This window comes from Canis aureus, chromosome 11 (genome assembly GCF_053574225.1).
Source record: "Canis aureus isolate CA01 chromosome 11, VMU_Caureus_v.1.0, whole genome shotgun sequence".
In the NCBI taxonomy this organism is placed as follows: domain Eukaryota; kingdom Metazoa; phylum Chordata; class Mammalia; order Carnivora; family Canidae; genus Canis; species Canis aureus.
Genome location: NC_135621.1, coordinates 30493818 through 30507490, shown reverse-complemented (window position 1 = coordinate 30507490; position 13673 = coordinate 30493818). Strand labels below are relative to the sequence as shown.

Sequence of the window (13673 nt, the reverse complement as noted above, 5' to 3'; positions counted from 1 at the left end):
TTATTCTCTGGGTTTGTTTGGTTAATGAGCCTTGGGAACTTACTCTTCAAGATTCCCAGCCCTTGCCTGGGTAGCTCAGTGGTTGAGCATTAGCCTTTGGCTCAGGTTATGATCCTAGGGTCTTGGGGTCGAACCTCACATTGGGCTCTTCGCAGGGAGCCTGTTTCTCCCTCTGCCTATGTCTCTGCTTCTCTCTGTGTGTCTCTCATGAATAAATAAATAAAATCTTAAAGAAGAAAAAAAAAAAGATTCCCAGCCCCTCCTCTGTGTTCTATGAACCAGATGATCTGGGCTTACATTTTTGCTCTGTCATTGAATAGCTTTGTGAACACATGTGAGTACCTCTGCCTCAGATTTTTCAGATGTAACGTGGGAACTTAAAGTAGAACTTCTAGCCTTAGTTATTGTGCATCAAAGCACTCCCAAACTCAGTGACATCAGCTACAACCATGGTCACTTCACTCATGCACCTGTGGGGTAGGCGGGCTTCAGTTTTGCTCCTGTGAGGGGCTTTCTGAGGGCTGAGCTCCGAGCTGTGGATTAACCACAGGTCTCTATTTATCTTTCATGCTCTTTGTATCAGTGGCCACCTGGGGTCATGTTTTCCCGGCAGAAGACAGGAGTGTAGGAAGGTGAGGCCAACTATGTCAGCACATCATCAAGTCCCTACTGAGTCACATCTGCTAGTATCCAATTGGCCAAAGCAGGTCAGTGGGGCAGGGACCTGTACTCCCTCCATGGAAGGCTGCTGGTGGTTAGTATTTGTTGAATAATAGTTTTATCAGATTAGGGGCACCTGGGTGGCTCAGCGGTTGAGCATCTGCCTTCAGCTCAGGTCGTGATCCCGGGGTCCTGGGATCAAGTCCTGTATCAGGCTCCCTGCATGGAGCCTGCTTTTCCCTCTGCCTATGTCTCTGCCTCTCTGTGTCTCTCATGAATAAATAAATGAAGTCTACAAAAATTAATTTATCAGATAATGATATGGTTTGCTGTGAAGGTTAAATAAGATAATAACTTGGGGGTCCCTGGGTGGTTCAGCGGTTTAGTGCCTGCCTTCGCCCCAGGGCGTGATCCTGGAGTCCTAGGATCAAGTCCCGCATCAGGCTCCCTACATGGAGCCTGCTTCTCCCTCTGCCTGTGTCTGTATCTCTCATGAATAAATAAATAAAATAAAATAAAAGTAACTTTTAAGTGCTTAAAATAATACTTGGCACTTATGGTCTCAGTGACAAATACACTGTAGCAAATATTAATACTAGGAACAATATTAATATTGGCATTTGATTAGGATATGAAGCTACTCTTCAAAATACACATTCACACTACAGTGTAAATGTCTGATAAGACAGCGTGACACAGACCTCAAATGTTTATCTCGGACAGCTGATGTTGAAGCCCAAGGGGTGAATGCCTAAACATGGGCTTTTTAAGAATCAGTAAGATCTAGCAGCTGAGAAAAAGGGTTCTGGAATTAGTCAAAAGTGGGTCATAATTCCAGCTCTGCCACTTTTTTATTGAGTGATCATGGGCTTGTTTCTTACCTTCTTTTTGTTGTTGTTGTTTGGCTTTGTTTAAATGGTGGTTGAAATATTTTTTTTAAGTTTATTTATTTAAGTAATCCCTACACCCAACGTGGGGCTCGAACGAGCAACCCTGAGATCAAGAGTCGCGCGCTCTTCAGACTGAGCCAGCCGGACGGTCCTGGTTTCTTGTCTTCTCAGTGACTCACAGAGCTGCTGGGCAAACAGGAGACGGTACTGTAAGTAAAGCATGCGGTCAAGGGCCTGGCACACAGTGAGGTCCAGAAACGCCCATGATGAGAAAGGTCTGGAGTAGAGGAGGGGGGAAGAGAAAGAAAATCTCCCATGGAGCCCTGACCCCTCCCAGCCGGTGGGCGCTGCTTCCCCCCAACAAACATTCATTAAGTACCTACTATGTGCCAGGTGCTCCTCTGTCCGGTCCGTGCATTCCCACAGTTCACTTCCTCCTGGTAAATTCCATGGAATATTAGTTCCACCTGAGGCCTGAGGCCTGTGACCGCAGACTCCCTCCTGCTGAAGTGTCCGGGGCTTCCTCCACCTGACCTGAGCACACATCTTCCTCTCCATCCACTGCCACCGCCTGCTGGAGGCGTGTCCCCACCTTACTGGCTGATATGGCTTCAGTCCTGGTCTCCAGCCACCCCCCCACTCCGCCCCCCCGCCAAGGGAAGCAGAGCTGGCTTTTCAAAATTCATGTCCTTTGAGCCACATCCTGTCCCCTGACACACATAGTGTGGGGACCTCCTCTCTCCTTTGCCTTGCCCGTTCTGTTCCCCTCCCAGGACTCTATCCCTCTAGGGAGACTCCTGCTGTCCGGGTCTGGGATGGGAGCCCCTTTCTGGATCCTCTTGGCCTCTGCAGCCACCCTCTCTCCTGCCTAACGGTACTGCCTGGCACCCACATGCTTTGGACTGTCTTCTTCCCAGCATCTTCTAGGGGCCTTGGAGTGGGGACCACGTGGCTAAGCCACTATGCCCTGTGGCCAGATGGTGGGGATTTGTGACTGTGGGCATCTCTCTGAGCCTCAGCATCCTGCTCAGTGGAATAGGAATCATGACCATAGCAGCTCGCAGGATGCCACGCGCAGAGTGGCTGTTGCTCTCCATTCCCTGTGCCCCTCCCTGGTGGGGTGTTGACAGAATGTAATGGAAGGAGCTCAGACCTAGAGCCTGGGTTCAAATCTCAGTTGTGAGACAAAGAGCAAGAGGACTGTACACCTTAAAACCTAAACTTCCCTCTCTGCCATATGGGATGATTCTGTTTCCCTTTTATTGGGCTGAACTGAGGATGACCAGAGGCTATGCACATACAAAGAACCAATAGAGAGAAGGTGTTTAATAGTTTTTTGTTTTTTGTCTTTTTGTTTGTTTGTTTGTTTGTTTTTAACCATTACAAGGCCTTGCATTCGATCAGCCCCACAGACCTGGGGCCTGTGGCTCATTGGGTCCCCTGAAAGCCAGAATGGGAAGGCCCCTTGGAGGACAGATGAGTCTACAGCCTCATTTACAGATGAGGAAACCCTCTTTTTGCTTCCCGTGTATCCTGAGCACAGCGTGAGGGTCACCTGCCTGAGGATGCAGGAGTCCAGGTTGTACCTGGCTGGTCTAGTGCGATTTGGTGTGGCTGCATCCTTCAGGGTCTTAGGCCCTCTCCACATGGCTAGGCGTGGTGGTGGCAGGAGATGGAGAGATGCCACATTCCCTAGGCCCTCCTCTGGCCTGGGTGCGGGTGCTGTGCTCCAGGCTCCCTGTACTGGCTAGCAGGTAAGAGGGCCGGTGTGAATCCTGGGATCACCACACCCCAGCTATGGGACCTTGGCAAGGTACCCTGACTTACCACATCTCAGTTTGCTCCTCTGTCAATGGAGGGATGATGGAGCAGTGGTGTTGCATGGATAGAAGGAGATAAAGCCCATAAGGCACTTAGCAGGGTGAAAGGCAATCACAGTCATCATTATTATCCTATTTATTACCAACCCTTAAAATTGGGGACCCAAGGGGGCCGGAAGACACACTCCCTGGTGTCTTTGGCCTCCAGGAGGGAAAAGTTCTATTACCATTTTGTCTCGTGCTCCCAGGCCCAGTGGCTTGTCCACGCTCGGGGGCATTCTTTTAAAGTTGTGAAAGGCACAACCCAGCAGCTCCCTGGTGTTTGCAAAACCACTAGTGCCCGGCACGGGTGTAGCATTTCATAGCCCACAAAGCCCTTTATCCTGCGCAGCGCATCTCTGCCCCTCTCACACCTCTGGCAAAGCTTTACAGCTGATCCATCACCAAGTGTCTGCCGGGGATCAGGGGCTCACAGTTGGGCCTGAGATCCTGTCTCTGGGGTGGCCCGAGGGGAGAGGCTCCCCCAGAAGTGAGGAGAGAGAGGTCCGATTCCGACTCTGCCCTGGGTGCCCCGGGTGTGCCGGCCCGGCCTCCCGGCCCCTCCCTCTGCCTCCCGCAGAAGATGGAGCCTTCCTGAATGAGGCTCGGGAACGCTGCCACCGGTCAATGAGCTAATGTTGAAATCGGAAACTCAAGGGCTGGTAGCAGAGGCAAAAAAAAAAAAAAAAAAAAAGACAAGCTTTGATTCACGGGCCGGAGGATCAGTGAATGGGGAAGACAGCCTGCGGTAACAGAGGAAAAGCCTGAGTGGCACATCCTTCTAGCAGAGTCCCTCCCAGGGAGAGGAAGGTCAGGCTGGCGGAGGCCTTGTCAGCAACCGAGCCTGACGGGGGAGGCGTGGGAGCACTGCACTCTGAGCAGCCCCGCGAGCCTCAGCTCTGAACAGGGCAGGGTGGGGGGTGGCTGGACTGCCTGTCCCAGGGCTCCCCCAAACGGGGTGTGTAAAGTTGGCTGGTAGGAGCTAGGCGCAAAATAGGGGCTTGCTTGCAAAATGAAAACACCCAGAGACTTCTTCTATTAGGGCAGAGCGGAGAGGGCATCCTGTCTCTTTAGAAGACGGGGATGAGATCTCTGGGCTGCCTCCACTAGTCTTGACTGAACGAACAAGGTCATTTTTTACACCATCAGATCTGGTTCCTAGTGGGGAGTAAGCAGCTGGGGGGCACGGAAACATTTAGAAAGGGAATGACACATCTAAGGGGGGCTTTCCCATCCAGGCTCTTCCATCTGCTCTTCATCCAGCGTCACCGAGCTGGGTGTTGTAATCACAGTCCAGGTGAGGACTCGGGGACAGAGAGGGGCAGCGATTTGTCCCAGGTCACACAGCTGGTAAACGGCAGTAGTGGGCCTCCAATCCCCAGCTCCTTCTCACACTTCGTCTTAACTTGGGAGGAGATGGAGATGCCGGATGGGCAGCGGGGACAATGTTACAGCATAAGGAGCATATTATTGTACCTTGACTAGTTCCAGAAGCTTCCTCAGCCCCTTCATACTGGTGAACTTTTCTGCAAACGTGCCTTTTGGCATGAAGGCAGCGAAGCTGCAACAAGAAAGCCTCCAGCTCCTTAAATTTTGGTTTACACATCAGTTTCCTAAATTAATGGGGACTTCCTCTGTGTGCTGGGAGGGCGGCAAGAAAACTTCCCGGTCCTAAATGGGGCAACGATGGTAATTAATGAAGCCGTTTTACACGAAGGGCCTCTGCTGTCGAGGTAAACAGGAAAAGGTGATAATGTATTTTACTTTCTCTAGTAACTGCTTCCACTGTGCTCTCTTGAACTTTGTCTTTCTGGCTGGCTTCCTTCAGGACACTTCAGGCCCATTCCAGGCGTTCCCCATCACTTTTGGTCATTAAAAAGAATAATTTCATTTTGATTGTTAACACTCAACCTGCTTCATTAAAAAAAAAAAAAAGATTTTATTTTTTTATTCATGAGAAACCCAGAGACAGAAGGAGAGGCAGAGACACAGGCAGAGGGAGAAGCAGGCTCCCTATGGGGAGCCCGATGTGGGACTCAATCCCAGGGACCCTGGGATCACAACCTGAGCTGAAGTCAGACGCTCAACCGCTGAGCCACCCAGGCGTCCCAAACCGGTTCATTTTCAACTGCCGATCTCACTCGAATTGTGGAGCTCCCCACTGGGGCTGTGTGTGTGTGTACATGTTGTGTGCATGAGCGTGTGTGCATGCCCGTGTACATGTTCACATGTGCACGCATGGTTGCATGAGCATACAAGTGTGCACACACGTGCACGTGCTTCGGTGTGTGCATCTTCTGGAGTCCAGGAGAAAGCTGGCTCTTCCTGTGACTGCCCCCTGCAGGTGGATTGGGCCCATCTGGTGGTTCAGACCCGCCGCCCTCTCTGCAGACAGGCCTGTGTCAGAGGTGGTGAGTTTGCTGCACCTCTGCCCCATGGTTTTGCCTGTATTTCTGTCCAACACACACCGTGGGTGCTGGCACCCTCTGGATACGGTAGCGGCTGGCACCCCTGGGAGGCTGGAGCCTGAGGGCAGCCTCTCTCCAGAGGAGGTGCTGGTTGGATGCGGCTCAGGCTCAAACTCTACCTCCTTCCTTTAGTGCTCACGGGCAGGTAGGGGTGCGCTCACAGCTCTGACTCCGAGGGGCCCCGATCTTGCAGGTTGGCTCACAGCTTCAGCTCCCAGGGTCCCTCCCTGATCTTGGCAGCGGGCCAGGATGTTGACTTAAGCCCTGAGTTTCTACTTTCATGTCTGCTGGTGCCATGGGAAACCCACGGGTCCTTGCCACACCGAGCAGTGGGCTTCCTCCTCTCTGTCCCGCTATCTCCCTGTCCCCTTCACACACCCCGGAAATCTCCCTGACTCAGGGGGGCGGGCAGGGGAGGTTGTACAGGGCATCCCAGGTCTCACAGGGGGGCGGCCGGATGCACATCCTGCACCCCTCCCCACACTCACCTCTAGCATGTCTCAGGGGGTAAACGCTGTCTCGGGGGGTAAACGCCGTCCCCCAGGTTGGTGTGTCCCACCCCGGGGCTAGGGGAGGTCCTAGGATGCAAGGAGTCAGACCTCCTTTGAGCTGGTCCTGGAGAATTCGGTCGCTTTGTTCTCTGCAGTGAACCTCTGGAGTCCCCTTCAGAGGGAGGGCACAGCCTCCTGTTACATGAGGTCCTAGGCCACGCTGGGCGCTGCCGGGGACTTCATAAGCGTGTCTGGTGATGCTTCTCGTGACCCTCAGAGCGCGTTTTGTCATCCCTGTTTTATGGGTGAGGAAACCGAGGCTCATACAGCATGTGGCAGGACCTGAACGGGAACGTGAATCCAGGTCTGCCTGTCTTCTGAGCCCAAGGCCCTGGGTGTGGGTTGTTGGCGGCCACCCAGTGATTGATCCCTCCTTCTCTGGTCTTTGGGACAATGATCTCTTCCCCGTTGGGTACAGTCTTGGGGGCACCATCGATTCAGGCAGCCTGCCTTTCTTAGACACCTGACCTAAACTTGACTTACTGCACCTTTGGTCTGGGACAGAGACAGACGCACAGGGACAAACATCCCCCTTCCCGCGGAAAGCCACAGAGATGGAGAGCGCACTCCCATGTCGGGCTTCCCAGGCTGTGGAGCTGCTGCTCTCTGGCCCTCAGGGAGCCCCCAGTTTTCTGGCTCCCCCATGGCTTCGGCAAGCTAGCCAAGTCTTCCCTCTACCCCCCACTCTGCCCGCTGGACACAGCTGGTTTCTGTCATTAAAAAAGTCCCATCTAGGGCAGCCCGGGTGGCTCAGTGGTTTAGCCCTGCCTTCAGCCCAGGGCGTGATCCTGGAGACCCAGGATCGATGGAGTCCCCCGTCGTGCTCCCTGCGTGGAGCCTGCTTCTCCCTCTGCCTGTGTCTCTCTCTCTCTCTCTCTCTCTCTGTCTCTCATGAATAAATAAATAAAATCTTAAAAAAAAAAATCCCGTCTGGTACCCTAAGTGCGGTGTCGGGGCTCCCACTCTTTGCCTGATGGGAACCCCTCTACGATCCAAGAAGCCCTCAGGACAGGGCCTGGCACCCAACAAGTGACTGTTGCCATTAATATTCTCATTCTCCTCTTGGGCTTCAGTTCACATCAGGGGCCAGGTGGGGTGCGCGGCCACATCTGCCCTCCTGGGCCTCGGAGCTGTCAGGGATCCTCACGCAGACCGAGCTGACCGGCCTTGGCTCAACTCCCTCCTTCACCCCACATCTAACCCATTAGGAAATCCTACAGTCACAATTGATCACTTCTCTCTGCTTTCGTCCTGGTTTGAACCGCCATCCTCTGGTGCTTGGATCATCCCATTGGCTTCCTAATTGGTCTTCCTGCTGTGATCCCAGCTCTACCTCCATCCGTTCCCACTGCAACAACTGAAATGATCCTTTTAAGATGTAAGTCAGGCCGGGTCACCTCTCTGCCCGAGCCTCGGCTCAGCCACCAACACTGGTTCCCTTGCCATCGCCCTGCACACCAGGCACACTCCTGCCTCAGGACCCTTGCCTTGGCCACTCCCTCTTACCCTGGATGCACACATTGCTCACTCCCTCCCCTCCTTTGAGTCTCTGCTCTACAGGATCCTTCCTCCCTGACCACCTAAGATTGCATCACCCACACCCACACCCAAAACTCCTGAGCCCCTTACCCTGTCCTACTTTTTTTGTTGGTTCCATAAATGCATTGCCTGCTGTCTATTGTCTGACTCCTGCTACTGGCGTGTTGGCTCCCAGGGCTGAAGCTCTTTGCCTGTGCTGCTCACCCCCATGCCACAGGCTTCGGGGACCCCGCCTGCACATAGTGGACACTCTGTGAATGGCTTCCTTATAGCTTCCCTCTGCTCCTCGACCTTCTCCCTGAAATTGGGGATCAGGAGAGCATCGGTTCATCCACCGCACTAGGTATTGTTAAAATCCCCAGGAAACCAAGTGATCCTGCCAAGTCAGTTGCAGACCCAGTGCCTGCCCTCACTTCTAAGGCTCACTCCAATCTTGTTCTCACCTTTAGGCTCTATCCTTGTTAAAGTCCTCGCAGGGCCCTGTGCTATCATACCTCAGGGCCTTTGCATGTGCTGTGCCTCTTCCACCCGGTTGGACTTCCAGGTGTCATCCACAGCCCTGGTTAGGTATTGCCTCTTCCCTGAGGTCCTCCGTGATACTCCCACCCTCCAAAGTCCTGAGAGACTCCTTCCTTCCTGAGTGACTTCTGTATCTCGTGTGGGTTTCTCCGTGTTTGGGTTCCCTGCCTCACGGGGACTCATCGTCAAGCCTGCTGCACCATCAGACCATGAGCTCCCTGAAGGCTGGGCTCTGCGTCCCGAGCTGGCCCAGAACCTGGCACACAGCAACTGCCTCGCCAGTGTTTGTTTGTTGGAGCAAATCTGACATGAGCCGGGAGAGAACAAAGACTGTTCGAAGACCCTTTCAAGGTCACTGGCTGGCAGGGAATGAACAATGTCTTATTATTTGATCATTTATTTATACTCTATTTTCAACTAGGATTTGAGGCAGCCTGAGATGAAAGACACAGATACGACAAAAACAAAGCCCTGTGCCTCACACGCTTCCCTCTCTTCCTCAACTGACTCTCCCTCCCTGGCCTATAAACACTCCCCAGCCTCTCTCCTCTTAACCAAAGCACCCCAGCACTCTGCGGTTCTCCGCACCCCTGCAGCTGGGCCTGCGACACCTGTCCCCCTCATCCCATCCGCTCGGCTGTCAGGGGAGCAGCTCCCAGGGAGGGCAGCAGCCCCCCTGTCACTGAGCGCTGTGGACACTTGCAGACCTAGGCCACCAGACCTCTTGACAGGCCCCCACTTCTCCAACCCCTTGCTCCCCTTGGCTTACGTGCTGCCATACTCTGGAAGTTTCGTGCTTGGCCCCCTGGTGGACGGCCTTCCTCTGCCCATCCTATAAACACCCGCGCCCCAGGCCCCCCTCCGCTCACCCTACACACTTTGCGTGAGCAGCTCTCTGTTCCAACGACTACGCCGAGTTAGGGATTAGTTAGGGTCGTTCTACACCCGCACCTCGGTGGCTGAGCACAGGGCTTCTGTCTCACTTACATGAAGTCCCTTCGGCAGCAAAGGGAGGGAGGAGGCCCCCTGCTCCCCTGCCCCTGCCCCAGCTCTGTGCTGTGGGAGGAATGTGCCTCCGGACAAGGGCAAGTGGAAGAGGGTGTGTCGTGGACGAGAGTGTGGCGTGGAGCACAGAGCGAGGCGGGTGGCCCAGAGTCCCCTACTCAGCCCATCCACGCGGCGGCCCCGCTGCCGGGGACAGTCACCTATCTCTCTGAGCGTCCTTTCTCTCTGGCCGGAGAGGAAAGTGCCGCTCACCTTTAGGCAGTTCTGAGGCCCTGTGAGAGCAGGGACTCATCATGTGCTGATTCTTGGGCCCAGGAGGGACCTGCCAGTTTGCTGAACCCGGGAGTGAGGCCTGAGGTCAGAAGAAGGATTCAGGAACCAGCCCTCAGAGGCTTGCTGTTGGGGACGGTGCAGGGACATCCTGGCCAGAGGGCCACTGTGTGCCCGGCTGCCCCTCTATAAATTCGTGGCAGTGTGGGAACTCACCCCGAGGATGGACTCAGCCTCCCGGACCATGCTCGGAGCCTGTCCTGGATGTGCGGCCTGGCTGATTGTCAAATCCATCACCCTCGGTCAATGGTATGACAGGGGGCATATGTCACTGGCTCTTGAAGCCAGACAGGCTGGACTCTCTGTCCTCTTTAAGGAAAAGGGAGCTGACATTGATTGAGCACCTACTGGGTGCCAGGCATTCTTCTAAGTGTCTACATCCGCACTCATTGAATTTTCACCACAGCCCTAGAAGGAGGGGCAGCTCAGCACCCCCATTCATAGGCCTTGGGATGCTGGGCATTTGGAAATTTCAGTAAAATCACAAGTGATGAGGAGGCTGCCCATAGATCAAGTGTTGCCAGGGTGAAGTGGCTGATGTTTGAGCTCTCACCCGACCCACATCTTTGACCCTATTAGGCCCATAAGCCAGAAAACAAGAGCCCTGGGCTGGGGATGGGAACACCTGGGCTTGCAACCTAGAGCCCAGCACTGACCAGATGAGCCACGTTGAAAAAAAACACTTCTACCTCTTAAAGCCTCAGTTTTCTCATCTGTCAAATGGGCACGATTATGCTTAGATGTTTCTTAGGGGCTTCTGTTTACTCCAGCTCCTTCCTCTGCAGCCTCTTCTCTGCATAGCAGCTAGAGGGATTCATTTCAGTTCATGTCACATCCTTGCTTAAAATCTTTAAATGGGTTCCTATGTGTTGCAGGTACCCTACATGATCTGCCTCTGCCTCTCTTGCCTGGGGTCTACCTCTTGCCCCTGCCTTTAGTGCTCTCTCACTCTTCAGCCCCTTGGCCACCTTTTAGTTCCTTCACTGCACTAGGCTCTCTCCTACCCCAGGACCTTTGCACATGCTCATCCCACTCCCTGGCACATGCTCTTCTCCCCCTCTGTACCCAGGCAACACCACTCCTCCTTCAGATTGCTGTAGACACTTCCTACTCTCAGGGATGTTCCTTTCTGCTTCTTCTATCTCATAAAAGACCTGAGATATGATATCTAAGCTTTGATTTCTTTGTTTGTACAATGGGAGTAACTGGGTTGGAAGGTTTGATGTGATCTGGTATGAAAGTGTCCAGCACAGTGAAGATATTTTAAAAATGCTGTTCCAGGGGTGCCTGGGTGGCTCAGTCAGTTAAGCGTGGGACTCCTGATTTCAGTTCAGGAGTCCTGAAATCGAGCCCCTTGTCAGGCCCCGTGCTTCGCAGGGAGTCTGCTTAAGATTCTCTCTCTTGGGGCACCTGGGTGGCTCAGCGGTTGAGCATCTGCCTTTGGCTCGGGTCCTGATCCCCGGGTCCTGGGATCAAGTCCCTCAATCAGGCTCCCTGTAGGGAGCCTGCTTCTCCCTCTGCCTTGTCTCTGCCTCTCTCTGTGTCTCTCATGAATAAATAAATAAAATCTTAAAAAAAAAAAGATTCTCTCTCTTGCTGTCTCTCTGCCCTTCCTTCTCTTTGCATGCTCATGTGCTTTCGCTCTCAAATAAATAAATAAATAAATAAATAAATAAATAAATAAATCTTTTAAAAATTAAAAAAAATTTAAGATAAAACTTCTATTCCGTCCCCATTTTACAAATGTCCCCACTCTCCCTGTGGGTGGTATTTCTCCCATTTTGTAGGTGAAGATGCTGAGGACCAGAGAAGGTTAGCAGGTAGCCCAAGAACAGCGACAGAGCAGGGCACGAGATGGGGTTTGTTGCACTTCATGTGACATCGGGCTGCACCGTCCACCTGCCAGCGGTTGGGAGCAGTTCCGGGATCCTCTGCGCAGGAACCAACCGTGCCCAGAGAAGGCCCTCTGCGCTCACAGGCCCCCCCGAGGAGAAGCAAGGAGGAGCCTCTCCTACCCTAGCCCTCTGGTCTGAGAAGAGCCACCAGCACGTCTGCCTCTCCTGCCCTGTCCCAAGTCTCCTCCTCACAGCTTCCCTCTGCAGAGCCAGCCCCAGGTGACCAGCTCTCCTCTCCTGGGGACCACAGGGCCCTGCTCCGCAACCGACCTACATTCCTCTCAAGTGCTATTCGCCGCCGCCTTAGTCCCCTCCCAGCCAGCGCACACCCCCACCCCTGCACAAACACCTCCATCCACCCAAGGACGTGGTAAAAATAAAATGATCACAACCTGGCCCGCTGGGAACCTTGGCTTTACACTGTGTCCTGCTCCGAGGGGGAGGCATTCACAATCTGGTTCGCAATAGAGGAGGAGGGAGCAGACGCAGGCCCCCCCACCCAGAGGAGAGGCAGGGCAGGTACTCACCAGCTTCCTGGGGCGCAGGAATGGGGCAGACAGGGCACGAAGACAGGGAGGAAGGGCAAGAGGAAGGGAAGTCACCAAAGTGGGTGAGAAGAAGCTACGGGGACCCCTGGGGTGAACAGAACCAGTGGAGCCTCAGAAAGGGTGCTGAGTGGGTGGAAGCAGAGGAGAGAAGGGTCCTGGAAGAAAACCTGTGGAAGGGGATGATCGGGTGAAGAGGGCAGAAGACAGGCAAGTGGCCAAAGCTGAGCACTCAGGGCAGGGGACCCAGCTTCTGTGGGAAATAGAGACTGAGGGCATGAGACAGTCCAAGAGGAGAGCGGCCTAAAGGCTGCAGGTCCCAGGACAGGCCCGGCTGGCAAGACAGGAAGCAAGTTCAGGCCGGTGGGAGCAGCTGGGGCCTGGGGGACCCAGTCGACCAGCCTCGGGGGCTGCATGGGCTGTAGCCCCAGAGCTGGCAGGTGCAGCCTGCAGAGCTGGCTCCCAAGGAGTGTTCTAGGGCTCCACCTGCCTGCTGTACCCCTGACGCCCCAGGTGGCGGTCCAGGGAGGCCTGCTGCCCTCAGAAGGCCTCGGTGGCTTGAGAACATCTCTGAGGCACTTTGAGGTCTTGACAGAAGGCTTTCCAGTCACACCTTGGATTCACCTTTAAGCTGTTTCCCTGAGAGTGACCAGGCTTAGCCTGGACCACATTTCCTCCTGTGGATAGATTTCGAGAAGAGTCTTCAAGCCCAGCAAGGCCTGGCTCTGTTACAGTTTAATAGTCTGTTCTTTGGCTTCTTTTACTGACAGAGACAGGATTTGTACCCAGGACCCTGGTCTCCAAGCCTGCGCTCTTGCTGAGAGACACCGTTGCCTCTGGTTACAGTGGAGCAAGTGGGGATTTGAGGAAGCCTTGAAGGAAGGTGGGGAGCTGAAGCAGGAGGGGGAAGGGAGGGCTTCCAGGCAGGTCCGCTGCATGGACAAGACCACGGAAATGCACGTGGTGGGGGGCACAGAGAGGCATCAAGAGTGCTGGACCTTTTGATCGCTCTCTCCTGTGCCGTAGCCGTCATAGATCGGCTCCTACCTCCTCATCCCCCAACGGCACCCTTTCTGTCCCCTTCTATATCTTCCACACTCCGTTCCACCTGTCAGCTGGCCGCTCACAGAGGTCCCGCCTTCCCCAAGAATGCCCCTCCTCGTCCCGCCCCCCTGGATGGTGCCTTACATACCCTCTAGGTGCCGCCGCCTCCAGGAAGCCTTCTGTCCTAGTTAAGATATGCTAACTGTTATAAAAACATCCAGCACCACGGCAGCTTGGCAGGCAAGAGTTTATTTCTCACTTGGAGCACAGTTGAGTGAAAATCGGCTGGGATGAGATGGGCGGGCTCTGCTCCAGAGTTAATGGGGGCTCAGGTTCCTCCCGCAGTGGCTCCACCACCCTCTGGGACA

General features: G+C 54.1%; 1 long non-coding RNA gene across 1 annotated transcript in view; it reads left to right on the top strand.

The window, feature by feature from the left end:
• LOC144323790 (uncharacterized) overlaps window positions 1-12123 on the top strand; it is a 29581-nt gene extending 17458 nt beyond the window's left edge. Inside the window, exon 2 of the long non-coding RNA XR_013389130.1 lies at window positions 11609-12123. This is a non-coding gene — a long non-coding RNA (uncharacterized LOC144323790). The remainder of the gene's footprint in view (window positions 1-11608) is intronic.
• Window positions 12124-13673: the final 1550 nt, after the last annotated feature.